This window comes from Sceloporus undulatus, chromosome 1, assembly GCF_019175285.1.
Source record: "Sceloporus undulatus isolate JIND9_A2432 ecotype Alabama chromosome 1, SceUnd_v1.1, whole genome shotgun sequence".
Classification (NCBI taxonomy): Eukaryota; Metazoa; Chordata; class Lepidosauria; order Squamata; family Phrynosomatidae; genus Sceloporus; species Sceloporus undulatus.
Window position 1 is genome coordinate 10,871,604 of NC_056522.1, and position 27,232 is coordinate 10,898,835.

The 27,232-nt window shown below is 39.5% G+C and overlaps 1 protein-coding gene across 5 annotated transcripts in view; it reads left to right on the top strand.

Moving 5' to 3' along the window:
- The window catches only part of BCL11A (BAF chromatin remodeling complex subunit BCL11A), a 243,377-nt gene that overhangs the window by 9,295 nt on the left and 206,850 nt on the right, over window positions 1–27,232 (top strand). The gene's annotated exons all lie outside the window — the stretch shown is intronic.

A 27,232-nucleotide genomic window follows, 5' to 3' on the forward strand; every position in this document is an offset into this window, starting at 1 on the left:
CACATCTCTATGCATGCAAGAAACGTGTACTGGAGGGCTCTTGATTGGGTGGAGTTCCTTGGCACCTACCCTAGCATGTTTAGGCACATGCATAGTTTTTGGTGTGTGTTTTGTGCTCTACAACGTGAAACACATGTGCTAACTCCCATGCAGCAATGCAAACACGATTCCTTTGCAAAGCATAAAGCAGACTTTGGAATCGGCTATGCCTCTTCCTTCTGCCTTAATTTTTTTTTATGTGATTTCTTGGATCCAGAAGCCCACAGATTCCCTTTTTTGTCCTTTCCAGAGACGAACAGACTTTTGGGAAATTAAAGCTTCCCTGGTTTTCTGGTTGGCACCCACTCTCAGGCCTGTGCTTCATTAGTGCCAGTTTGTCAAAGTAAGGATGAGGGAGCTCACCCTCCAAAACGTTTATAGGCAGCTAAAACCTCTGCTTGGTTGCATGGAACCCATGTGCACAATTCCTTGTAGGCCACCAAAGACCTCTGAAATGCAACATGCCAGCTGAAGACTTTATATGTTGATTAAAAAAAACCCTGCTGCAACCACTCATGCATTGGAACTGACTGCAAAGTCTTTTTTCTTTTTAATTATAATTTCTTCCAAATACAAGGGGGGGGGGGGAGAGGAAGATGAGAAAAAGGGTTAACCTCCCTTCCTCCCCCCTCCTGTCTCTGATCCATATTGGTTGTCACTGCGTGGGTTGTAATTAAAGACAGACCCCTCAGCTAAGTGACACAGCTGACCTTGACTTTAAGATGCCATTTCGACTGCCCAGGCCAGGATTGAGAGGGCACTGTCTGAGGCGCATAGGGCTGGCTTATTCGAAAAGTTTAAGGGCATGTTGGAAATTTCAAAAGGTTGGTTTGACAGAAGAGGAGGCCGCTCTCCTGCAATTCTTGCCTCCTCAGCCAAATGATAAATGTTCACCCAGTGCTGTCTCTTGTCTCTGATGTGGTTTTGACAGATGTATCTTGATTTTCTTCTGTGGCTTTACATCCCCACATGTCACCCATACAAATGTTCGAGGTGGATTGGCTTTTTGGGCACAGCGGCACAGATCCCTCTCTCTCTCTTTATGTTTAATTAAGGGAAAATGAAGTAAAATAAAAGTAACGGATGCCATTCCCTGTCTTTGTTGTTGTTACTATTATTATTATTATTTTAATGACTGGCAAGATGTCTCTGCATGGAGCATTATGTGTGTGCTGTGTTTTTTTTTATAAAAAATCCCTCTCAAAGCACCAAATTGAAGTGAAGAGACGTTTGAAGTTAAGACAGACGCAAAGCGGTCCGTTAATTCTGCAGGGCTAATAAGGCCTGTTATTGTCATTAGAATCCAGATGGCAAACAAGACTGCTTTCTTATAGCCTTTAATACTGCTTTTAAAAATATGCAGCCCCTAAAATAGACATAGATCTGATAAGCATAAGGGACAGCCTGAAAGAGTTAGCATAAACTATCACTTGCACTATTGTTTTAATCACCTAAGGGATGTTGTGGCATTAGGAGTTGCTGTGTGTGTGTAAGTCACATGTATTCCTCCCTCCGCAAGATACATACATAAACTGAATAAGGCAGTAATTCATGGGCCAGTTAAATTGGAACCATCCTATTAATGCTAGTTGTTTTGCATCAGAATAAGCGGCCTATGGCTTATTTTCCATGTTAACTACAGAAACTGATGGTTTCTCTTCATTCTGTCTTCTTTCCTCCCTCTTAAAATGCAGTGATTTGAATTAGCTTTGTATATACTTATGACACATAGCTTGATATCTCTAGAGATAGTGACTGCAAAATAAAATAACTGCAAAATGTGCTAAGCTTCTTGAAATACTATGTTTTGAAATTTTGTAGTTTTGGGCAGTTTATGTTGCAATTCCGGCATTGTTTGTGTAAGTAGATTTCGCAGGTTACAGTAGATTGATACCTTTGGGAGCATTGTGTGTGTTTATATGTGTGTATGTATGAACTAATAAAAAAAGGAGCAAAACCTAAGAAAGATTGCTGAGCTCAGAACTTCTGAACTGTCAAAACTGCAATTTTGTTGGAATTTTGAATTTGGATGGTGTTTTGTTTTGGTGTTGTATGGCTTCCATGCTACACAGCAGTTTCTGTCTTTGTCATAAGAAACAGCATTTTCATGGACTGTCTTGTAATTTGATTGGCCTTTCTGAACAAAGGATGTCCCAGAACAAGCAAAGAAATATCCCAAGCAGATAAAATTTAAGCAATGTTTTTCTTTCTGGAGAAGAAAAATTCTTCTTCAAACATAGGTGTTCAGATAAAACATTCATGTGTGTGTGCGCGCACACACATTTGTGTATGCACAGACACGTTAACGCAAGTTTAAGGTAAGTATTAGTTCAGAATTTCATTTTTCCCTTGATTATATGTCTGAAGAAGGGTTCTGTGTAATTTGAAGGCTCCTATCCAGCATCTTGAAAATTAAATGGACTTGTGCAGCTAGCTCTGTGCTCCATATGACCACCATCCTGCCAAGTTAACAGCAATTTTTAAACTTTTGAGTCAATTTCTGTGTCTTAGTAGCTTGTCATAAAAAACATAGATTCGGTACTCTCCATCTCCACAATTGCTGCTCGCTGTTCCCATATTTTTCTTTTGTTTAGGCACAGACTATAGCTCAGCTTCCTTTATCTGAACTTCAGCAATCTGTATCTGTATTCCACATTCCATATTGTACATATTTGCCGAGTGTCCCCTGCGTAACCCCTTGTCAGAGTTGCTCTGCATAAGCAGTGCTCCCATTTATTCAAACTTCTGATTATCTTAGGCTTTGCTTTATCCTCCCAGCCACTCTGATAAATAAGGGTAGTGCTTTTGTGCGTATTAAAAAAAACCTCAACAACAACCCAAACAAACAGCGAGGATACAGATTGGGCAGGCAACGTGGAGGGGGATGGTGTGGGTGGTAGAAGCAAGACTGCTGCATGGTTATCTTATCTGCAGCATGTAGGTTAAGCCACTGCATCGTGATGTGTGGCACTGCCCGTTATGTCACGTGGTGTCCATGTTCTGAACAGCGGTGCGTCTCTGTGTGTGCGTGTGTGAGGTATATGTTAGTGAAGTCGGCGCTGTTCCGGAAGGATTTTCTGGTTGTCTGCTTATTGCAGCAGTGCAAATTCACCAAATATAGAGTAGCCCTTCTGTGAAGTAAGGCAGTATTTATGTATCGGACTTCTCTGTTTAAAAGACAAAATGCAGTGTCTGTCAGGCAAGAATGAAGAAAGAGTGGGATATCCAAGAAAGTCTTGCTCTTTGGTTAGGGGTACCAGATAGGTTGTTTGGTTCACAATGTTACACAAGAAGGGAATAAGAGAGAGAGAGAGAGAGAGAGAGAGATGGCTTTTGTTCAGTGCATTGATACTTCTCTGGACAAACTGTGTCCCTGGAGAATAGTCCAGTGAGTAACTTGCTTAGATAGATAAAGCATCCAGGATTATTTCCCTGCCCAAGGTCTGAAGGGCTGTATTTTGTGTTGTCAGTAGTCAATGTATTGTTTTCCGCAAAACAAAATGCCCTGTGCTCTTTTTGTCTGTCCTCTCACAGGAACTGGTGATGGGTGACTGGCACTCTTATTTTAAAGATATTTCATTGAGACTGGAGAGACAGTCAGAGGTGTGCCCACATCATAAAAGTGAGTTCAGAGCTCAGAGACCCAAGAAAGAGATTTGATATAGGTTCCCTTGGTTTTGAATCACAGCTTCAGCACCAGAGAGGTCGTAATTATCCTTTACATTTTGTATAGTTCAGATTGTAAGATGCTTTCGGCTGTCTTCTCTAAAAAGAGCTTGCAGAGCTAATTTCTAACATCTCAGGATAAGCAAAATTATGCAAGTATGGCTGAGGTTTGGTTGAAAGCCAGAGGGATTGATCTTGATGCTCTAAAGGCAAGATCCTATCTCTTACTCTGCTAATGCAGAATTACTACCATTTCCTTAATCTCCCCTCCCCTAATAACTGTGCATCGAAAGGGTAAAATACTGATCTTTAAACATGACGCTTTTAAAAAAACATATTTGGTTTTTATGCATCTTTAGGTCTCCCCACCCCCTGAAAGCAGAACTTTAAGTAACACAAAGAAAATCTCATTGGGTCCAGAGTTTCTAAATACTATCTTTTTCTTTCTGCTTGAGGGTAGCTGCTTTGGATCCCATTCTGAGAGAATGGTGGGATATAAATGCAATTAATAAGATAATAAATAAATAAATAAATAAATAAGAAAGAAAGAAAGAAAGAAAGATTTGGCTATAGGAAAGGGACTGTTCACTGTCTCTCCAGACAAATGAATAGGGCGGGACACTCAATAAAGGCCATAAAATAGGGCACCCACTGCATGGTTTCACATTGTGGTATGCAATTTTACAGCAGCTAGTGTGATGTTGGTGAGTCTGACCTGAGAATACAGTGAATTGGTTAAAGGTAGATGCCACTAGGGCTTGCAATCTCTGGTAGAATTAATTGGAAGATGAAGGAGTCAGGTTTTGACTGAACCATGCTAGTGATGGAGCGGTTATTTTATTTCTTAAGGGCCCACTTATTTCTTTTTGAGGTAGTTCTAGTTCTCTAGTCAGGAATGAGAGAAAGAGAGAGAGAACATGAGACAAAATTAAATACTGGTTTTTTTCCTTTTTACACCAAGAGGCAGGGATGTGATTTCCCCCCAAATAGATGTGAATGGAAGTTGTCCTGCCAATCCTGCAGTCCCACCCAAAAAATAAAATAAAGGGGGGGGCATGGGAGAAAAGGGGGGAATAAAAACTCCTCTCTAGTGGTGTTGGCAAAATAGAAATATATTTCAATTAAATTGATGACTCTATCAATTAATTCAGATTAATAATTTGTCAAATATTTTTCCAATTGCTTGACATTTTAGTTACGATTACTTATGTAAGACAGACAGGATAGATGTCTTACAGCCTTAGCAGTTTAAATTTTGACGGTGAGTCAACTGAAGAAAGAAAAGCAGTACTGATGGTAATGTAAAGGGTAAATGGGAACAACTGCAGTCACATATATCTTGGCTTCATGTTGGTTAAAGACTTGGGTGAGGATTTCAGGATCCTGACTTTTGCTGGAAAATTCTTTGTTGTAAAAGAGGCTGTTGCTGCTTATCTCTTACCTAGTATGTTGTGCAAAAATAAGCTGTGAGTGAAATCTCACAGGTAATGGTAGATGATAGCTCCCATAATCAGTGGAAATCCATTCCACCGGATTAGAGGAAAAGGGAACCCACTAAAAGGAAAGAGAATCCATTATTCGGCTAGATCCATTCTCATTAGAGCATGGTGGTTGGTGGGCCCAGCATCAGTGAGATGGTAAATCTCTTTAGACATTAATCTGAATTTTTAAAAAAGCTATCCAGGTTGCTGACCCTTGCTCACAGTTTGATAGCTTACTTGAAGTTTGGACTAGAACCCAGAGTGAATTCACCACCACATTGATATAGGACCCTCTTAAAAAAAAGTAAATGCACCTGTGGAGTCAGTACTCTTTCTCTCAAGCAGTCCCTTTATGTCCCCTCTCCAAAGTCTTCAGATTTGGAGGTGTGCTGGGGTAAATAGAGGCTTAGAGAGTGTGGGCAAGTTTAATTTCTTACAGGGAAGTTAATCATTTATTGTTTGATTTTGCTCTGTATGATTTTATTTTGGTTATCTCTGGATAGTCCTGGAGATACCTATTTTTGGAGATGGAAGACAGAGATAACATCTCACCCAGGGATTCCTGTTGGCTCTTTGCTGTGGTAGGATTGGAATACAGGTCTCTTAAGCCCTGCCACCACGCACAGCTGATGTTTTATGAGTGCCTTTGTGGTTTGGTTAATAAACCTTTGCCCTGATAAAGTGTGCTGTGCTTGGGTGTGGGAGCATACTGTCTCTCCCTTCCCCATTGCAATAGTTTCCCTGGTCTCTTAATAAACAAAGTTGATCTCTGTGTTTATTTCTCTACACATTGCTGTCCCTCCCCTTTTTTGGGGGTGGGTGGGAAACAGAGCAAGTTGCATTTTTAGTTCAGGACAAAGAATAAAAACACACAGCAGAGACAGCTGAAGTGGCATACCTTATACACTGCCATGTGCAGCATAATGAAAGTACAGTAAGTAGAGAATATGCAGAGGTGTCCAGTGAAGCTGATAGTTTGTAAATTTAAAAGAGACACACGAACGTTCTGTGCTGTATATAACTGACTGCTACAAGTTGACGTTGTGTCTTCGATAGCTTTCAGCAGAGAGCAAACAAATCCATGGAGGAGAGGTTTCCCAGGTTATACAAAGCCGCATGCCACTGAACATCAGTTGCTAATGACAGAGAGGATTGGTAGTTTTCATGTCCTGCCTCCGTGATCTTGAAGGCATTGCCGGCCCTTTCACACTACACCATTATAGCAGTGTGATTCCACTTTAACTATCATGGCTACATGATCCTGGGGTTTGTAGCTTGATGAGACACTAGAGCTTTCTAGCTGAGAATTCTAAACGATACTCTCTAAACTGTAAATCCCAGGATTTCATAGGATGTAGCATCATGATAGTTAAAGCAGATGAAGAATCATGCCAGTTAAAGTGGAATCATAGCACTATAATTGTGTAGTGTGAAACGGCCCCTTGTGGGGGAACTGTTCACAAAATCTCTGGATGTGGCCCTGGAATACAAATGTACCAGGTTAGTCTTCCTTATCTGTTTGGGTCCAGAAGCATTTTGGATTTTATATTTTTTCTTATTTTGGAATACATACATACATACATACATACAATGAGGTATCTTGGACAGGGGCCCCAAGTCCAAACATGAATTTCATTCATATTTTGTATACACTTTATACACATACCCAGAAGGTAATTTTATACATAATATTTTTAACAATTTTGTGCATGAAACAAAGTTTGTTTACACTGAACCATCAGAAAGCAAAGGTGTCATGGTTGAAATGAAACCTGCCAAGGGCATACATTCAGCAAAATACATATAAAACAATAGATAATAATGCAAAATAGAATTAGATAAAAATAAGCAGGTTTTGCAGATTTCGTAATTCTGGATAAGGTATACCCACCTGTGTAAGTATTCTCAAGGTTTAAGCATAGGTCTGATGGTGTTTCATAGTTTATTCTAGATTGCCCGAGAAGGTGAGAGTATGCAAAGAAATACCTCCTCCACCAAACTGATGATGGCAGGGAGACCCACTTTCTCAATTTCATCAGCTACATTTGGTGAAGTTCTTGTGGTTGTTCATTTTACCATGATAATTAAGTGGTTCTTTTTCATTTCTGTTACTCTCGTTTTTTCCCCCTTTGCTGTTGCAATTTCACTTGAATCCGAGACAATTTTTTTGACACACCAAAGGAATAACTGGAGTGACAATTATGGATCACTCATCATTTCTACTTCTAGAATTGCAAAGAAAATTAGCATTCTGTCTCACAGTCTAAACAGAGTCACAGCAACTGGGAGGAGTGTTCAAGAAATGTGTGTGTGTAAGTGTGTGTTTAAAAACACTCCTGTGGAAGAGCTGTGGGGAAGAAAAAAGAACAGCTGACTGTGACATTTAGAAGATGTGCAGAAAAGATGTGCAGAGGAGTGTGTGTTTGTCTCTATGTATTGGGGGACACCTAGTATTTTAAATAGCTGCTGAGGGACGAAAGGTGGAGGGGAGGAAGATAACTCTGTAATAATATACGAACAAGTCCACTTTAGAAGTCTGCAGTAAGACATTTATTGTCCTGTTTCATACTAAACATGGATATTCATTGAGCCATTTTCTAGTCAATAAGCTTGTGTATTACAATAAAAGGCTATCTACCTAGGATAAATAATGCTTAGGGTTCACTGCTTTGAAATAGAAGGAACAAGCTAGTGAGTCACTCATGTACCATTGGATGATACATCTTTAACTCTTTAGTTTGTCACTCTTGCTGTAGGTAGAGGAATGGTAGAGCTGTCATTTGATGGGAATTTTTATGAGCCCACATTGCAGAAAGAATAAATCCTCTCTCTTGCAGCCTCCCCATCCCTCCCTGAAGATTGTGTTCATTAGCATCTAAGCATATGGACTAACATGTCCATAGGCTCTGGAGTGACACAGAATTTTTAGTTCATTTTGTTCTGTTGCAGTGGGTGAAAACTGAGTTGAAAAGAATTAATAGCATCTGTGTGTGCACGCGTTCGTTTGTAAGGCATCTTTTTAATCCAGGCTTCCCTGTCCCTGACTAACAATTTGATGATACGGGGGGGGGGGGGGGGGGGGGGGAGAGGGGTGGCAAGCAGTTTTGGCTCTGGCTATCCTGAAAAAATAGGATAATCCAGTTAATACCCAAAACTGATACCATGCCCTGCTGTGTTGTTGGTTTTTTCTGTATTGGGCTGATGCAAAACCAAATAGAGGTGATGCAGGCAGGTAGATTTTATTTATTTCATTTATTTCCAGGATTTATATTCCGCCTTTCTCAACAATGGGATTCAAGGCGGGTGAAATGCATGGTGAAACGCATGATGAAACACATGGGCAAGGAAGGAGTCAAACAGTTAAGAGTCCGCACATTATGTAAATGTGAATGTTGTATAGTAGAATATGTGTATGAAATTTTAGATGCTGCGGTGCTGTAGTTGTACCACAATTTAGATTGTGACAGATATGCATGTGTGTGTATACAAGGTTTAAAATATGTGTGCATCTTATAGAAGCCATTGAAGGGAGTCTCTTTAAATCACAGCCTATATTTCCTGTAATATAGTTGACTCTACAAATGTCTGTATCATAATCTGTTGGAAAATTAACCCAGTGTGATCTCAAATTTCTGCACTTAAAACAGATAGAAAATAAGGTACTCCCCTGCTTTTCTTTGCCTTCCTGCATAATAAATGGACTGGGATACAAACTAGCCCAGTTGCCTTTCTAATTCCATAGTCTAAATCCGTAGCTTTTTATTTAAAAAAAATATTGCAGTGGATTGGGATTTAAAATTCTAGATTTTGGAATAAAACACTATGTCGATATGCAAGTGGAAATCAATCCTAATGACCCCAAACCTTAACAGAGTTTATTTAATTCAGAGAAGCACAGAAGTTCATTGGAGGATGAGTAAGACTCTTAGAAACTGGAAAATTTGGCAGGGATTCTCCCAGAGGTTTCTCCTTAAGAGGGATACTTCCTGGTTCATGCATGTGAGCTTTATTTGTAAATAAGATACAGGAAAGGTTGCGAACTGGAAGGCTGGCTGGTTTTATTTTTATTTTTTTACCAACGCACAATGTCAGAGCCATGCTTTCCAAGACAAATTGTAAATAGAACCGTCACAACGCTTGCCCGAACTGCAGGAGTGCCTTTCTTTCTGCTACTGGACTGATGTCAGAAGATTTTGGAAAGCTTAATTAAACCCAGAGGCCTGCTTGGATGTGAAATGCGCTTGTGACAACTAACAAAAAGAAGCATCGCTGTGTTGCAGCTGATCCCAAAGTTTCTGTGCTTTTATTTTTAATAATAATAATAATAATAATAATAATAATAATAATATAAAATGGCATTTCATTCTTGTGGCTACCCAGGTGGCATACGAATAGGATGGTCTGACATTCTTCTGGTATTGCACAGGAAGTGTTTGTGGGTGGCTCCTATGAGATACATGCACGATGCAATTTGGCATGTGTGCACATCTTCACATTTCATGTCTCAAGTTGTCGTTTTGGAGGAATGCCCATGATGTCCATGTCTAAAATGCCCATCTTTTGTATGTGGGAGGGATTGAGCTAGTTTTTCTGCTCTTTCAGCTTCAGATGATGGATATGAAAAGGAGCTGTTACTTGAAACACAAATGACCACCCCACCCCTGCAGAATGAAAACAACAGCATGCAGGGGAGTTTCCTTCCGAGTGGGGATGGATATTTCAAAAGCTGCCACTGATTAGGCTGCAGTTCTTTGAATTAACCCAATTTCTTGTGTTTTGCTAGCTATATCATTTAGTTATAGGGGATTATCAATGCTTTCTTTCTGCCTTTTCCTTCTTTCTGCTTGCAAACATGTGGCATTTTATTGAGGCACACCCCATGAGTTGAAAAAGACTTGGAAGCAAGTGTCTGGTTGCGCATATGCATGTGTTGTATGTTTGTGTGTGTAGCAGGAATGAACAGGGACATATTACAAGCTGGAAAATAATTTAATAAATGCCAGGTCTTGTGTGGCTGGACTTGCTTAGACAATAAAAAAGATTGATTTATTGGGGCTCAGCAGGGACGTCAGAGGAGGGGAAGTTGAATGTGTTGCATGTCTGCGTTTTGGAAAAGGTGGAGAGGATTAGGGTGCCAAGGAGAAAAAAATATTTTGGATCAAAATGAAGAGGAAGGAAATCATTCTTTTGTGGAGTTTCCCTCGAAATTATTTAACAGGCAGAAAGTATTTCAGCTGTGTAAAATACCAGAAAACCACATTCATTGTGTGCTGTCTTTCAGACCAAAATGAGACATGATAATTTCAGACAGTGTGTGTGAAATATGCATGTGTTTGTCACTTAGAATATGTGGAGACCTTTGGACAGAATTCACTCACAGACCTCATTTAGTTTTATACGGCATTGTACAGTAAAAAGAAACTCAGCCCCGGCAAAGCTGATCTGGGTAAAAATATAAAATAGCAATCTGGCAAATTGCAATTTTTAAAATAAAGTATAAGGTTTAATTTTTGGTGACTTTTTCTGACTGCCTTGCTTTGTGAAAGACTGTTAGGTGGGCACATATGCTTTGATGCTGGAATGTGGAGATTATTTTACACTTCACATAGTACAGAGAAATAAACCCAGGTTTTCTGTCATGTATGCAGCCATAATTTCCCTGATGACCGTACCTGTATATTAATGCATTTTTAAATAGTTGCTCATTGCGTTGGCAGTTAAATTTTTAGGTGTGAAAAAATTTGTAATTACATCTAAAAAAGTAATGTATGAAGAGATTCTTCCAGATTCGTTATTTGTTCTCTGTAAAAATTTGTATTTGTATTATACATAATATGTAATCATATACATAATATGTAATCATATTAATGTAATATGACCATCAAATTATATATAATATGGCCATCAAATTAAGCCTTTTCCTTTGCTCAAACCATTGTAGATTTGGAATATTTTGCATAATACCAGTGAGTTTGAGTTCAGCCACGTTTAATTTCACTTCTTTGTTTACATCTTCATCATTTTCTGTTGTGTTAAATCTTCTTCCATTTTTTTTTTTTTTTTTGCTTTCCCCTTAAGGCCTGTTCATCCAAACACCTATACAACTTCTAAACTTTATAGGGCAGGTGGGAAATAATTCAATTGCATTTTGTAAGGTGGTGGTTTAGGTGGGAGCCGTGGACAATTGGTTTTTCACAAAACCACAGCCATCTCTAATCATAAATTAATTACACTGTGCTTATAGACTGCACATAGTGGAAAAACCATCGTAGCCAGGAATGTCTCTCTGTGTGTTCTGCAGTCCCAACCAGTCACAAAAAATAGGTGTTGTGAATGCAGTTTGGCATCCTTTTCATTTTACTAAGAGCAAAAATAAAATAGTTGCCAACCCTTCAGGTTGTGGGGAAAAAAACCACAGGTATATTCCTGGTGAAATCTCAGAAGCAGGGCTCTTGGAAGGGGTTTGGTGTGAACAAGATTTCCAGTGATCAGATTTTAATTCCCATTATCATTCCTTATAAATGAAAAACAAAGACTTTGCACCAAATCCAACATTTTTGTATAAGCTGTGTACTGTCCAGTTTTTATGAGGGCAAAATGTTGGCTTGTCAGTTGAATAACATTGTTAGCTCTACATATGTATATTGTCAGTGAGGAATGGAATGTGTATGGGAAATACCTTCGTTTTGCCACTTAGGACACCAGTTTTGAATGTGCATTTCAGGACACAAATAAGAGAGCTAACATTCGCTAAAATGAGTACCCAGATTATTGGGGTCAATTAGCTTACAGTTATAAACCGCTTAGACACTGCTAGTTTGGTATGAAGCAGTATATAAATGAAGCTGTTTGTTTATTGTTGAGCTATGTGAGCATATGGAATAGCAATAACAAGCACATTTCTCTACTGCTTATCAGTGAACTAACATTCCCTCCTAAGCTGTTTACAACATGTAAGCCAATTGCCTCCAACAAGATGGGTGAATATTGTGGGTTTGCAAGTTCAGGGCAGAGCTGTTGATAACAGGGTGACCTGGAGGTCTCTCATTCATAAGAAACCAACTTTGATTTAGTGCAATTAAGAACATGAAACTATTAATGCTTATTTTCTTGAGAACAAAATTTAAGAAAGACAGCTGATACCTGTTCCTGTGCCCATGATAACTAAACAGCTGGGTATGCCAAGGAAAGCCTGGCCCTAAGACATTTTGTTGTCTGAATGGAAGGACATGATGGTGCCTCCCTTGTACAAAGGCTGAGCAGATGGTGCTTCCTTGAGGGTGTGTGGTCACATCACATTGTACTTTCTGACATTGAGAAACTGGAGCGTGTCCAAAGGAGGGCGACAAAAATGGTGAAGGGTCTGGAAACCATGCCCTATGAGGAACGACTTAGGGAGCTGGGGATGTTTAGCCTGGAGAAAAGAAGGTTAAGAGGTGATATGATAGCCCTGTTTAAACATTTGAAAGGATGTCATATTGAAGAGGGAGCAGGCTTGTTTTCTGCTGCTCCAGAGAACAGGACCCGGAACAATGGATGCAAGCTACAGGAAAAGAGATTCCACCTGAACATTAGGAGGAACTTCCTGACAGTAAGGGCTGTTCGACAGTGGAATGCACTCCCTCGGAGGGTGATAGAGTCTCCTTCCTTGGAGGTCTTTAAACAGAGGCTGGATGGCCATCTGTCAGGGATGCTTTGATTTGGATTTCCTGCATGGCAGGGGGTTGGGCTGGATGGCCCTAGTGGTCTCTTCCAACTCTACGATTCTATGATTCTATGATCTGTGTTCTATCTGTTCTATGCTGCTCAGCATTTGCCACCAGAGGCTATTGCCTCAATGTTGTGGCTAGCCTGTTGTTGTTGTTGTTAATTGCCCTTGAGTTGGCCCCGATTCATGGTGACCCTATGAATGAGGCCTCTCCAGGATCCCGTATCTTCCAGTGCAGTGCTTAGGTCTTGCAAATCCAGGCCCATGACCTCCTTGACTGAGTCTATCCATCTGTTCTTCCTCTCTTTCTACTGCCTTCTGCCTTTCCTAGCATTATTGTCTCTTCTAATGAGTCATGCCTTCTCATGATGTCGCCAGTGTACAACAGCTTCAATTTGATCATTTTGGCTTCCAGGGAGAGATCAGGCCTGATCTATTCCAGGAACCATTTGTTTGTCTTTTTGGCTGTCCACGGTATCCTCAGCACTCTTCTCCAGCACCACATCTCAAATGAGTTAATTTTCTTCTTATCAAGCCTACCAGGTCCTATTCTGCAATCTTTCCTTCCACTGAACTTTGTATTGTCTTCTCTTAGGACTCATTCTGTCTTCTTTCACATTTCCTTATTATTAATTTCCTCCTCAGAAAACTGCACCTGACCCCTGTAAAGACAAATCTCCTGCAGAGCAAACACCTGGGGCAAATGTTCTCTCTGTCCAGTGGACGATTCAGTCTTGTGATAGGAAGTCATTACATGTGGATGTGATATATTCCTACTTTTGTGGCTGTTCTCACATTGGTTATATACAGAACAAAATGGTCCTCTGTGTGAACAGAAGCTCCAGTCTGCTGCTTTCAGAAATCAAAGTGATGAAGCTTTTGTTGATCATGTCCCTGAAGGTGAAATATGGTTCTTCCCAAATAAACATTAAGTGCTTGTAAAATATAATGTGTTTTTTTTAAATCCCAAAAGTCTTTTAATGATGAATGTGACCAAAAGCATCTTGCTGTAAATTTTCTCTTATGGTTTTGGGTCCAGATTCGGTCATGCTTGGAGTAGACTCGTTCAAATCACAGGGGTAAGTTTATTCCATTATAATAGCTTTATACTAAGTGTGACAAAGGTCTAAATACTCTAAAGACACCAGATCCTGTCTGGTCTTGGAAGCTGGGTCAGTTCTGTTTAGTACTTGGATGAGAGGCCCCCAAGAAATACACTAGGTGCTGTATTTCAGAGGACGGAACTGTATTCCTTGCCTAAGAAACTATGAAATTCATGGGGTTTCCTAAGTTGACAGGTAAGTTGAAGGCACATGCACACATAAGTGTGACAAAATCTGTATCCAAACCTTTGAGTGTTCCCTTCAAATTTCATACTTCCAGACTGTTAGGTTCAGCTGCTTTCTTTTGCAATGCACAATTACAGTTTTTTGTGGGTTTTTCGGGCTATGTGGCCATGTTCTAGAAGAGTTTATTCCTGATGTTTTGCCTGCATCTATGGCTGGCATCTTCAGAGAATAATGAATGACTTCTCTGAAGATGCCAGCCACAGATGCAGGTGATACATCAGGAATAAACTCTTCCAGAACATAGCCACATAGCCCAAAAAACCCACAAAAAACTATGGATGCCAGCCATGAAGGCCTTCAACTTATCAATTATAACAGCTTGATACCACTTCAGCTGCTATGGCTACATTCTATGGAATCCTGGGATTTATTGTTGGAGCCAGCATGGTGTAGTGGTTTGAGTGTTGGACTAATGACTCAGGGGACCAGGGTTTGATTCTTCGCTCAGCCGTAAAACCCACTCGGTGACCTTGAGCAAGTCACAAACTCTCAGCTTCAGAGGGAGGCAAAGGCATACCCCCTCTGAACAAATCTGGCAAAGAAAGTCCTGTGACAGAGTTGTCTTAGGGTTGCCATAATTGGAAATGACTTGAAGGCGCACAACAACAACAAACAAAGCAGTAGAACTCTCTAGTGAAGAATTGTCAGTTGAAACCCCAAATCCCAGGGTTTGTGGTATGAAACTACTACAGCTAAATAGTCTGAAAGTGCTACAGTTGTGTAGTATGGTAGCCTGTGTGCCAAAATGGGAATAGAAATGTCAAATCTTTGACAGAGCCAAAGGGTGGGGGGTATTTTTGCACTGAAAGTGCCCGTCTTAATTGAGGAAAAATAAACCCTCTTTTCCCTGTGCCAGCCCTTTCTTGATTTTTTTTTTTTTAATGGATTAGGATATTTTCCCCTATCATTTTCCAGCCGTTTTAGTATGCAAACATGTTCCTAATGAGGTGTGCCATAGTTTGCTAGACAGCCTTGCGCTGTTGCGCTCCTCCTGCATTTTAAAAACTTATTTCAGGGAGGTGTGTTTTGCTGCTCTTTGTGGAGTGAGCCACCCCATTGCCAGCCCCTCAGCACATTCTTCATTCCGAGGTGATGTTGACTCGGGTTGGTGAGGGCAAGGATAGAGCGATGCACACCTTCGCGTGTGCGTCTGTTTGTGTGGCGGTGAGGTTAGTCCCGATCCCTGCGGGGAATATGTGTTCTTCATTTGCCTTTACAATCGGAGCACCTCGGAGTGGCTTTCGGGTATGAGCTCAGATGGGCGCATGTAAATATCCTGTCAGATGCAACCCAAGGAATATTAATGTCTCTCCACCACCACACTATAATAAAGCTGTACACAGTGCACTTAATATGGAGGCAGTCTGGGGAATTGTAGGAGACTTTGGTAGCCTAGAGAGAATGACAGCAGTGGAGGGAAAAAAATTGTTCAGCATGCCAAATTTTTCACAGGGTTGTTTTCTTCTTCTGTGATGTGAGGGTAAAATGAAAATGCCTATTTAATTTTACATATCAATGTGGATTTTTCTTCCCTTCATCCCCCCTCATCTTTTAACATATGGATGTAAAGATTTACAGAGATAGTACGAGGATGGCGTGATGAGAAATATCTTCCTGTTACATGGTGAAATCTATCATTTGTCCAAGAATTCCCTCAGATTAATTCTTAAAAATGGACAACCCCTTCCTCTGTCTGAAACAAAGGAAAACTCAGTCAACATATGTTACATTCTCCGATTCCTTTGCCCCCACTCCACCCCTTGAAACCAACTAGCCTTTACATTCAGAGTTGGTTCCTGGGCAATTTCTGTTTTCGTTTGCAACAAAGCTCCATTACAAAGCATCATTTTTCACTTTTAGAGGGGCTGCTGGTAATCTCCCCCGCTTTGTAAAAAATAAATAAATAAAATAAATGCATTTGTTTCACGTAATCAACAGCTGTCAGAACCAGTTGGAATAAATTGAGTGAAATGTACAAAGAAGGGGATGAAAATGCAGGCGCTCTCTCCTTGTTTTCCAACAATTATATACATTTCTTAATGCTAGAAACAAATGAGGTATCAGTGAGATGTTGAATTAGAAGTTTTCAAACTGTGCATATAGAGATGTCTTGTTCTCTTCCCTAGAGAGCAAAACTGGGTAATCTGATGCAATCCTTTTCGGCAGCTTTACCTGTATAGGTTGCTCTTAAAACAAATACACTTTCCCATACTGAATGATTCCTCATAACTCAGATTTGGATAGGGCTGTGTGTGTGTGTGTGTGTGTGTGTTTATCCCTTGACTATGCAGATCAAATACCGTTTGTCAGCCGCCATAACAAAATAGCGGCCTTGGCATCAAGAAAGCAATTGGATTTTAATCTTCCTGTGCGATAACTGATGAGGAGAATCTTCTTTAAGCATATGCTGGCGCTTCTGGAGATAGGCATCGTCAGCGTGTTATTTTGCTACAACTCGACATCGCTCCTAGAATTCACCCTGGAATTGTTGAACGTTGGAGATGATGATGAAGGGATTCCTAGGGAGAGTTGGTCAGTTAAAAACAATTAGCTCTTGTTTACTTGCTCTCTGTTCTTTTAATGCCAGTGCTGAATGGTTACACTGGCAATTTTATCTTTGAGTTCAGAAGGAATGAATAGGTACCCACAGATACATGTATACATGCATATTTACACACTCTTTTTCTGTTCGTTGTTGTTAATTGCCATCAGGTTGGCTTCGATTTATGATGACCCTATGAATGCAAGACCTCCAAGCCACTTGGTCACCCGCAGCCCTGCTCCTGAAAACACTTCACCATATATAAAAACCCAGTTCAAAAGCTCACTTAAACTAGAGCTTTTTTATTCTACAACCAAGAATTATTTTGTAAGGACAAAAACGACAGCAAGAGAAACTAAAAAATAAAGGTCTCCCAGTAGCATTCTGGGCTGTATTATGAGAAACAGAAGTTCTTGACTTATTGTTTGTCCCAGAGTTTGAATTTTGGGTTGATACCTGCAACTGGGTTTAATTAGCGAGGCAAAATGCAATTAGTACTGCAAGCTTTAATTGATGAATCGATGTGATTAATCAATGAAAGCTTTAATCACAGGTTAAAATTCCCTCCAGCTAATCAGTATGGGCTAAGAAAAAGTTGTGGGGCTTTTAGTCTGTTTCTTCGTGGCCCAGACTGAAGAATGAGGTCTCTTCCATGTCATATTTAATTAAAAAGAAGCTTTAATTGTGGTTTCTCCCATCCTTCCCTATTTGTATCCCAGGTTAGCCAATGGCAGGGTTGGCCTGTGGTTTGAGCAGTGTGGTGGCATGCATCCTGAAATTACAGGATGATACCCCTTCTTGCTTGGTCCATCAGTTCCTCTTTTATTTTTCATTTACTTTGAAATCTCTATAGTCTTCCTCTTACTAGGAAGAATTATGGTCAGTCCAGTTGCTAATCCCAACCAGAGTGGACCTATTGCATCAATTACCAAATGGTAAGTCAACCCTTTTACAAATCATATTGATTCAAGGTGTTTATTCTAACTGTTTACACTAGCTTTTAGATTTAGGCCACATGAATATTACTTATACCAAAAGGATTATTTTTTTAAACTCAGCATCAAATGCTAATGGACCTTGAACGTGATAATTTTAAAAATCCGTTTTGGCTCTGATGGATTATGTATGGCTTCGATACCCTACACCCCAATAAGGATGAAAGATAGACTTTCACCTGATAGGGAATATCAGCTTTCTCATATATATGTATATGTATATGTAAATGTAAAAATAATACAGTGATTTAAAAGGGATGTTTTTTAAAAAAAATACAGGCAAGTCAGACAGTTTTCATACCTCTTTTAATTGGTTGCCACCCCTAAACCGGCTGTTTATGGAGATAGTGGTATTTGCTCTGCTCTAAAACGCTGAATATTGGCCCATTGATATTTCACATATTGAGCATTTCATTTATTAAACCACTGTTTAGATTGCTGCAGCCCATTTAATTCTTGTGAATTCTTGCAGGGAATGCTGGAATAGGCAGACTGTGGTCTGGTCTCTTAAAGTAAGTGCATACACTTAATTATGAGTTAAGTAGAGCAGAGATCCTGAGTATTTACTCTTGCCTTGTAAACTTTACATCCACTGATTAACCAGTGATTATTGAAATAGATAAAATAACTGAAAGTCAGTTCACTTCATGTGTATACATGTGTATGAAAAGAGAGACCTTCAAATGTGTTTCTCTTTCAAGTTTTTTTTTAGAAAAAGGATTCATTAAAATATTGTATCTTTGTTTTAATATTGTATTACTTATTTACATGTTTTTTAAAAATACAGTAGTGTTCATGTGATGACCTTTTGTAGAGTAGTAATATACAAAAGATTACCCAGTGCCCTTGGAAACATATAGTCATGCATATTCTCACAGGGTTTTTCACATGGCAGTCGGATCTGTGTGGTACCTCCTTCCTTCCCCCAAAGTGAAAGAGATGGTGCAAATGTGGCCTTTATGTGTGGTTGCACCACGTTGTAATTAATTTACAATGCCGGCACAAAGGGGCGATCTGCTTCACCCCTAAATCGAGATTGTCATACTTTGGCCACATCATGAGAAGGCATGAATAATTAGAAAAGACAAGGATGCTAGGAAAGATAAAGCCAGATTCTAGATGGTTAGACTCAATCAGGGGGCCACAGGCTCTTGACCTGAGCAGAACAGTTGAGGACAGGGGAGTCTTGGAGATGCCTCATCCACAGGGTTTCTAGAAGTTGAGTTTGATTCAAGGATGGTTAACAAAAACAAAAATGGGTTTCAACCTATTCTGAAAGGTTAGAATGCTTAGTTACTGGCAATGAGAGCTTGAAGATAACATGTGCTAGGATTTTTCGCCACCCTTTTATCTTTGGTCACCCATTCCACTGGAAGGTGCCCTCTTATGAACTTCTCTGCAAGTGAATTTGGCCCTTTGGCTGAGAAGGGTTTCGCCATCTTGGATGCTCAAATTGGGGCTGAAGTTGACTTATAGTTGAGTATATATGGTACATAGATATACTGAGGCTTCATATGAGTTTGGGATGGTAGGTAAGGCCATAGTATTTATAGGAAAGATAAGATTTTGAGGAGGGATACAAAGGACAACAGGCCTTTCAGAAAGAGTCAAACAAATGATGAAGCTGAAGTACTCTCAGTTATTCTGCACTTACAATGGCCTAAACTCTACCTATGACTTCTTATCATGATGGTTGTTAGAGGCATTTTTTCCCTTGAGGAAGCACCATAAAACAGCTCTTTGTCCTCTGTACCCATAATTAGATAAGAGTGCCTTTTGCATCACAAGAATCAGTTACCTCACAAAGATTGAGAAGTGGTTACTGTTTTGTAATAAACTTATAAATCATTCATTTACTGATAAGTTTTGAGTGCCATTGGTGAGGTGCAGAGGGGATGGGGTGGGGGAGAGGAAAGAGGTGGTCAATAAGGAAAACATTAAATTCCGATAAAGATATTCTTGGATCTTTGAAAACAACTGCTGTCCTTTGTAACTGCAACATTTGAGGAGCTTCAAAGGGTATGTGTTTCTTCTGATCTTGGAGCTTGTGTGACTGGTAGCAAGCACCAAAAAGAAAAAAAGAAAAAGAAAGAACCCACCAAAAGAGAGAGAGAGAGAGATAGTAAAAGGAGGAAAACATTCTACATATAAGTGGATGGCTTAACAAGTTAGTACAGGCACATACTTGTTTGTACAATTGAGATAAAAAAAATCCTGTATGAAAATAATTTGCTGGCTGACAACAGCTGTTGTCGTGCAAACGCCTTTTGCATTTCTCATGATGTCCAAAGGTTGGGAAGTGTAGTTTGATCTTTTCCATTTGGGCTGTTCTGTAAATGCTGCCTCCCTGATGGTTGGCAAGAAATTAATTGCTTTATGATTTGGAATATTTATTTAATTGTTAAATTTTCATCCTGCCTTTCGATATGTAATGCAGAAGGCAAGCATTTTTGGAGTCATAAGGCATGGGAGAGAGAAGGTTGCTTCCTACCTTGGTTGGCAAACTGAGGTGGGCTTGAAACACACTGTATTTTACTCAGGTGGTGAAAATTATAAGTGGGTGCATGGATGCACTGGAAAACTGCATGGTTTCAGGTGGCCCTCCAACCAGCAAACTGTGATCTGTGTTACTCCTGTAGGAAAAATGCAGAATATGATACTGAATTGAATACTGGTATTTCCCCCCTGCTTTTCTTTCTTTCTTTGCAAGTTTATGTGGATGCTAATGTATGCCTGAAAGGTGGATGTGACAACATTCATGGAATGAGCAACTCTGTTGGGTGATTTATTTATTTTTTAAAAAAACTTGGTAGCAGATGGTATTGATGTTGGGGAGCTCATTCATTCATTTTAGCACCTTGGTATAGAATGGGGGTACGATTTACCTTTTAGCTTCTTGCTGCTAGTGGGAGTTTTCCTGCCATTACAAATTGTGTGTATAAATTCTGTTCGAAAATTAAGTAAGCAAATGCATTAGTGCAGTCTACATCAGTGCCCTGCAACTACTATTTACTCTCTCCTCAAAAGATCATGGCCACCATTCACACAATTAGTGGTCCAGTTCATGGTCAAATCATTCATACATTTTACTGGTCAAGGGTGGAGATTTTTTTTTTAACCTAAATAAATCACCTGGCTCTCCTCCACAACTAGGAAAAAAAATTACACAACTTAAAAAAATCAAATCACAACCATGCAAAATAAAGTCACAGATGCATCATTTATACAGATCATAAGTCACCTTGTTCCTTGCTGCTGTTTCTTTTCTTTTTTTGTTTTGGTAGACAAAGCTTATAGTGTGCACACACCCAGATGGAGACTCACTACCATGTGTATACACACATGTAATGTGCAGTGTTGAAACAGCCCAGTGATGGGAAGAGAAGTGTTCAAAGAAGAGATGTGACATGAAGACAGCTTGAGAAACTTTGCCTTCAAGAGCCATTCTCTAGGCATCTCCCCACTAGTGTCTAAACTTTTGTTTTTAATCCGATTTCGATTTACTCTGTCACATTCCATATCCACCCTCCTTCGGCCAGACTCATGTAAAGTAATGTTAGTGTCAAAAGGAATTGGTCAAAACTAGAAACCTGTAGCTGATACAGATGTCTGTTGATGGCGCCTTTCACGCAGTCCTGAATCCCAGTCTTTCTAATAAACGTTAAGACGTGATGAGTTAGCAGAGGAGACGTCAAAAAGAAAAACAATCCAGAGGAGCGGAAATGGCTGGATTTGTTTTGTTCTCTTAGGCTGTAGGTAAATACAGCTCTTGGGAGACCATACTGGACAAGAGTTGGGAGAATTGGGAATTATACAGCTCTGCCCATCGATTGTCAATGGCAGTTTGTTTCACCTTGAAGGCAAATGTCTTTCCCCTTTTGAAAGTGTAGCTCTTAAACCTGAGCAGTCAAGTTGCTTTCATAATGTCAGATTTACCTCGTGGCAAAGCAGCGTGGTCCTTTTCTTGACATTGCCCAATCTCTTCGTGGCAGTTGTTGAGATATCTTCTTAATCGGGAGCACATTTTGGCAAACCAAAGACCTTTTCTCCCCTTTCCTCTTTAATGGAGAAGTGTAAGAAAGGGTTGCTTCTGAAAACGTATTTGTGTTCTTGTTGTAAGTACCTTGGGGAGAAAAAAGAATTGTGAAGATTTATTTACGTTTGCTTTATATAGGATCAGGCAGCTTAGCCATTTATAAAAATGGTTAAAGCGTGAATGTTTATTTACTCCTACATCTGCATGCGTATCGGTATATATAATATACTCATCTGTTTATCTTAGAGATTAATAGACTAAAGCTTAGGTGATAAGGGGACAATTTCAACTGGTTTAGGCAAATCTTAATTGGTGGCTTGAGAGTTAATTTTGTGGAGGCTAGTTTGATACTGGAGAGATGCTATACTGTAACAGGTAATTAAGAAGAAAAGCGGTATAGGCATCCTAACAGTGAAGGGGAGCGTTGGTTTATTAAATTGTAAGTGATTTTACAATTTCGGCAGTAGCTCAAAAAGACATTTATATTGACTGTTTGGTAATGTGCACATTTGTTTAAATTTGATTAACTGATTAATCAGGTAAAAGGTAGGTGCTTAATCAACTAAAAATCTCTTCAGTCAGTCTATGTGGCAAAATATCGACCATAAAGAGACAATTGCTAAAATAATTTCCTGTGAACTTCTAGGCTGCCAAACACCTGCTGCAATAAAAATAGCCTGTGTTAGTTTTGGAATGATAGTAAGATTTGGACTTTATTAGACACTAGGAAATTTTCCCAGCATTGCCTGTGTTGATGATGATGGTTTTGCTTTGATAATTTATTATCACTTCAAATTGAAGTGCAGGAGATGGGATAAAAAGGTGTACTTTAAATTTTAATATAGAAGATAGCATCTTAAAAACTGAAATATTTAAATTATAATATACAGAAAAATAGTATCTTAACTTAATCTAGGTGCAGCTGAACAATCATGTAATTAGCTGATGGATTGACTCCAGTACTTTATTAGAGTCTTCATTTTTGGTCCCATTGGATAAAAACACACAGATTTCTGATTCTGCCATCAAACATGTGGTATAGCATGAAAGACAGACAGACACTTTATGGAGATGGGTTGTTACACACATTGAGGTTGAGTCTCCCTTATCGGGAATACAGAAATTGGAAATATTCCAAAAACCAAAACTTTTTTCATTGGCGGCTGAGATAATGACACTTCTCCTTTCTGATGGTTCAGTGTTCGCAAACTTTGTTTCATGCACAAAATTATTAAATATATTGTATGCAGTTACCTTAATACAGTGTGTATAAAGTATTTAAAAACATAAATGAATTTCATTTTTGACTTGGGTCCCATCTCGAAGATATCCCATTATGCATATTCAAATATATTTTTTTTTAAAAATCTCAAATCCAAACATTCTGGTCCTAAGTAGTTCAGATGAGAGACAACCTGTATTGGAAAGAAGCACCACTGTATATCATTAAACTACACCTTTCATTAAACTGCAGCAACAATGTCTCATGTGGAAGGTTGACTGGATTGTAGTTAGATATGTTTGTTACACTCAGAATTCCATACTTTGTAGTGGCATGGGTAACTACAGTACTATGCCAAGTGGCCAAACCAAGGTGGAAAACCAATTGTTAAATGTGCAGTTTTGAGTCCCTGCCACATAGAAACACCTTTTTATTTTGGCATAATATTTGAATTGGAAAGTACATTTTCAGTGACAGTAATAAAATACCTGATGTGTGAGCACCTCCTTCTGATGCTTCTGTTCAGGTAATCAAGTGGTTCCTGTTTTATGTAGAGGGGAAATATCAAGAAGCTCGTTCAACAGAATTTGCTTGAATTATGTATTCTCAGGTAAATATTTGCTGCTCTTTTTGATAACGTTAAATGAAAATTTAGTAAATGAAATACCTGTTCATGGCACCTTGAAGGAAGTAGGATAGTTGAAAGCATGGGGTGGGGGGACGAATTATTTGTGGGTTAAAACACTCCAGCGATATTGAAGACGTTCTTGTGCAGAGATTTAGATTTGATACCTTTTAATATTGTGAAAGTGTGCTCTTTCCAATGAATTCTTTGGATTGGTTCCACAAAATATCTACTCATATCTGCTCTTAAATCTCGGCAGGATGATTCTTTTGAAGGGGTAGTAGTTTCCCATCTCATAGATCTGTAAAATCAAGCAAAAAAGTGACTGTCATTTATTCATTGGGTAACAAGCAGGTCTTTGGCTTTTCTAATTATCCTGAGAGATCAAGCAACTTCATTACACTCTAAAGTGTCTGCCTTCATTTTGCTTCCAGCTTTCCTGACCCTCTTCCCTTTTTTCTTCTTCCAGAGAACAAACTTTTTCTTTCTTTCTTTTTGGAAACTAATACCAGTGCACTTTGATGGGAATAATGTTTTTATAATACACTTGATGTTTACATGGAAGATGTGGCCAGAGGCGAGGGAACAGCAGCTTCTCCTCCCCCCAACTTCATTTCTCTCCCTCTCTTTTTTTTTGGAGGGTAGTAGAAATCTTGTTAATCTCTTCTCAGAGAGCAGCTCACAATATCACCCATAAGCAAGTCTGTGTTGCTTTTGATAAATTACTATGTTTAGAGATATGTTTGGCTCTGAAGGGTTTAGGTTTCTGCATAAAGTCCTCCACATTGTTTTTGGCCTCTGTTTGTCTTCAACGCCTTTAGCTTGACTCGGAGGCCTCTGTTGAAGTCGAATTGCCGTCTGGAAGATAGAACAATTTTGCATTAAAAAAAGAAGGAGGAGGAGGAGGAGAGGAAGGAGGAGGAAATCATAGGAAGAAAAACCCTTTTTGCTTTTTGGATGAATCTTCCTGATAATTTGCTAAAGCTCATTTGAATTTTAAGCACTTCTTTAATCTTCAAAGGCTAAATTGCTTTATGAATATGCATGGTGTGGGCAGACTTTAGTTCATTACCTAGTTGTAAATTCTAATGACCATTAGGTCCTTGCAGTAATTGCGAATTGTTTTGCATTTTTGATTGGCCTATTAACATGTGCAGTCTGCACACATCAGGCCAAACTGTCAGGCTGCTGAAGGAGAGAGAGAGAGGGGAGGGGGGGGAAAGGTGAAAATTGTTTATAGCGCTAAGATTCTTAGATTTTTTTTTCAATCTCAGAAAATTGATGATGTAGAAAAAAAAAATTAAAGCAGTGTGTTTTCAAGCCCCCACCCTTCCTCAAGATTGAAAGTTCACCAAGAGATTTGACATATTTAATTTACATGATGACTTTGCACTCCTTCATTAATGCAATTTGCATATGAAGCTGTTGTTAATCACTTTTGATCATGTTTTGTGTATTAGCTGCCTCAGTAGCTCTTCTCCCTCGGATGCTCCAGTCGAAAGCAGCAAAATGATGCCTCCTTTCTTGCCAAGTTTCCTTTAGTGAATTGAGGAATTAGAAGTGTAACCTGGAGTAATTAAATATGTTTTATCCGTTCTCTTTTAATGTTAAGTACAGTTTGTGGAAGTGTAGAATTAAATTGCTCCCATTTGGGGGAGACATTTCTTTTAACAAATTTTAGCCATATCTCGGTCTGTAGCTATCACATATCCAACAATCCCGCCTCTTAAAACAAGGCAGGTTGGATGAAACGCAGTAAGATTTTCCCTGGGTGAGAGGCCTTAATATAGTAAAAAAGAACATAATATGGTCTCTGTCTCTCTCATTCATAGATTATTTTAATTGTGCATTAAACATTTGGTGGATAAGACTGTTTAGAAATACAGGTTTTCCCCTCTGTGAAAAAAGCTTGGGCTACTCTACCTTTCTTCTTCTCAAATGCATTGTCCAAATGTAGGATGGAAATACAGGGTGCTGCTTTTTACAGATGCAGTGGTAACCAGGGTTAGAATTTGCCTTGACGGGGTTTAGCTATTCGTCTTTCTGGCTCAGCATTGTTCTCTGCTAGAGGTTAGAAACCTCTATATGGCCCTTGTAGATTTCACCACTGCTGCAGTTTGGTGCTTTGGTGGAAACTGATGTCCATCCCAAGTTGAATGGTAAAACAAGGCACATAGACAGCATGCACCTCCTAAACTGGATACACGCACACACACCTGCTGTCACAATGACAAATTTTAGCACTGTGCTACAGAGACTGAATTTTTGGTGTTTGAGTGTGTGCGTGTTGCATGAGGAAATGTTTCCCAACCCCCCCCCCTCCAAACGAATTCTTAGCCCATGGACCATGTCTGCACAGGCCAAATAATATATCCTTCCAGTGCCCTCATGGCAATCAGTCTAGACCATGCAGGGCCAAATCTTTGATTCTGGGTGCAAACTGCCCTGACAACGTATGGTCAGTTCAACACAAAACCCACAATTTGCGTTCCTTACAACCAGTTTTAAAAACTCACCTTTTGCTCTGGATCTTCCAAGAAGATTCAGAGAAACACTGCTGCTACCACAAGCCGTAGAATCATCCAAGGGCCATCCAGTCCAACCCTCTGCCATGCAGGAAGATACGTACAATCAAAGCACCCCTGACTGTTGGTCATCCAGCCTCTGTTTAAAAACCTCCAAAGAAGGAGACTCCACCACTCTACAAGCACATGTGTTTCACTGCCAAACAACTCTTACTGTTAGGAAGTTCTTCTGAATTTTGAACTGAAATCACTTTTCCTGTAGTTTGAATCTGTTGCTCTGGGTCCTATTCTCTGGAGCAGCAGAAAACAAACTTGCTCCATCCTCAGTATGACATCCCTTCAAATACTTAAACAGGGCTATCATATCATCCCTTAAGCTTCTCTTCTCTAGGCTAAACATATCCAGCTCCCTAAGTCTCTCCTTATAAGGCATGGTTTCAGGACCCTTCACCATTTTGTTCACCCTCCTTTGAACATGCTCCAGCTTCTCAACATCCATTTTGAATTGTGTTGACTAAAACTGGACACTGGACAACAGTATTCCAGGTGAGGCCTGACCTAAACAGAATATAGTGGTACTATTAGTTCCCTCCATCTAGACACTATTCTTCTATGATGCCTCATTTTTGATCTCAGAGCAGCCTGTACTAGTGAGAGTAGGCATCACAGCAGGACATATGTGTGAACAGCCGCCTAGTATCACTCCGAAGGCTAAATAATGGGGTAAATTCAGGATAGCTTCTGGGCCAAAATACTCTGGTATTCTTGTCTGTGCAGACACGGAGAAGGTTTCTTACTCAGGATCCCCTGGAACCCCTAGTGTTCTGCCAGAGGTTGTTAGGGTTCTTCAATAGATTGTGATTAAAAAAAATTTTTTTTTAAAGTTTTAGGTACAATATTTTAATAAAATAATAATAATAATAATAATAATAATAATAATAATAATAATAATAATATAAAATTTATTTGTATCCCGCCCCTCTGAGAACAATCGGGGCGGCTATTTTATGCAGGGCTTCCCGGAAAATTATTTCAAGCTTCCTT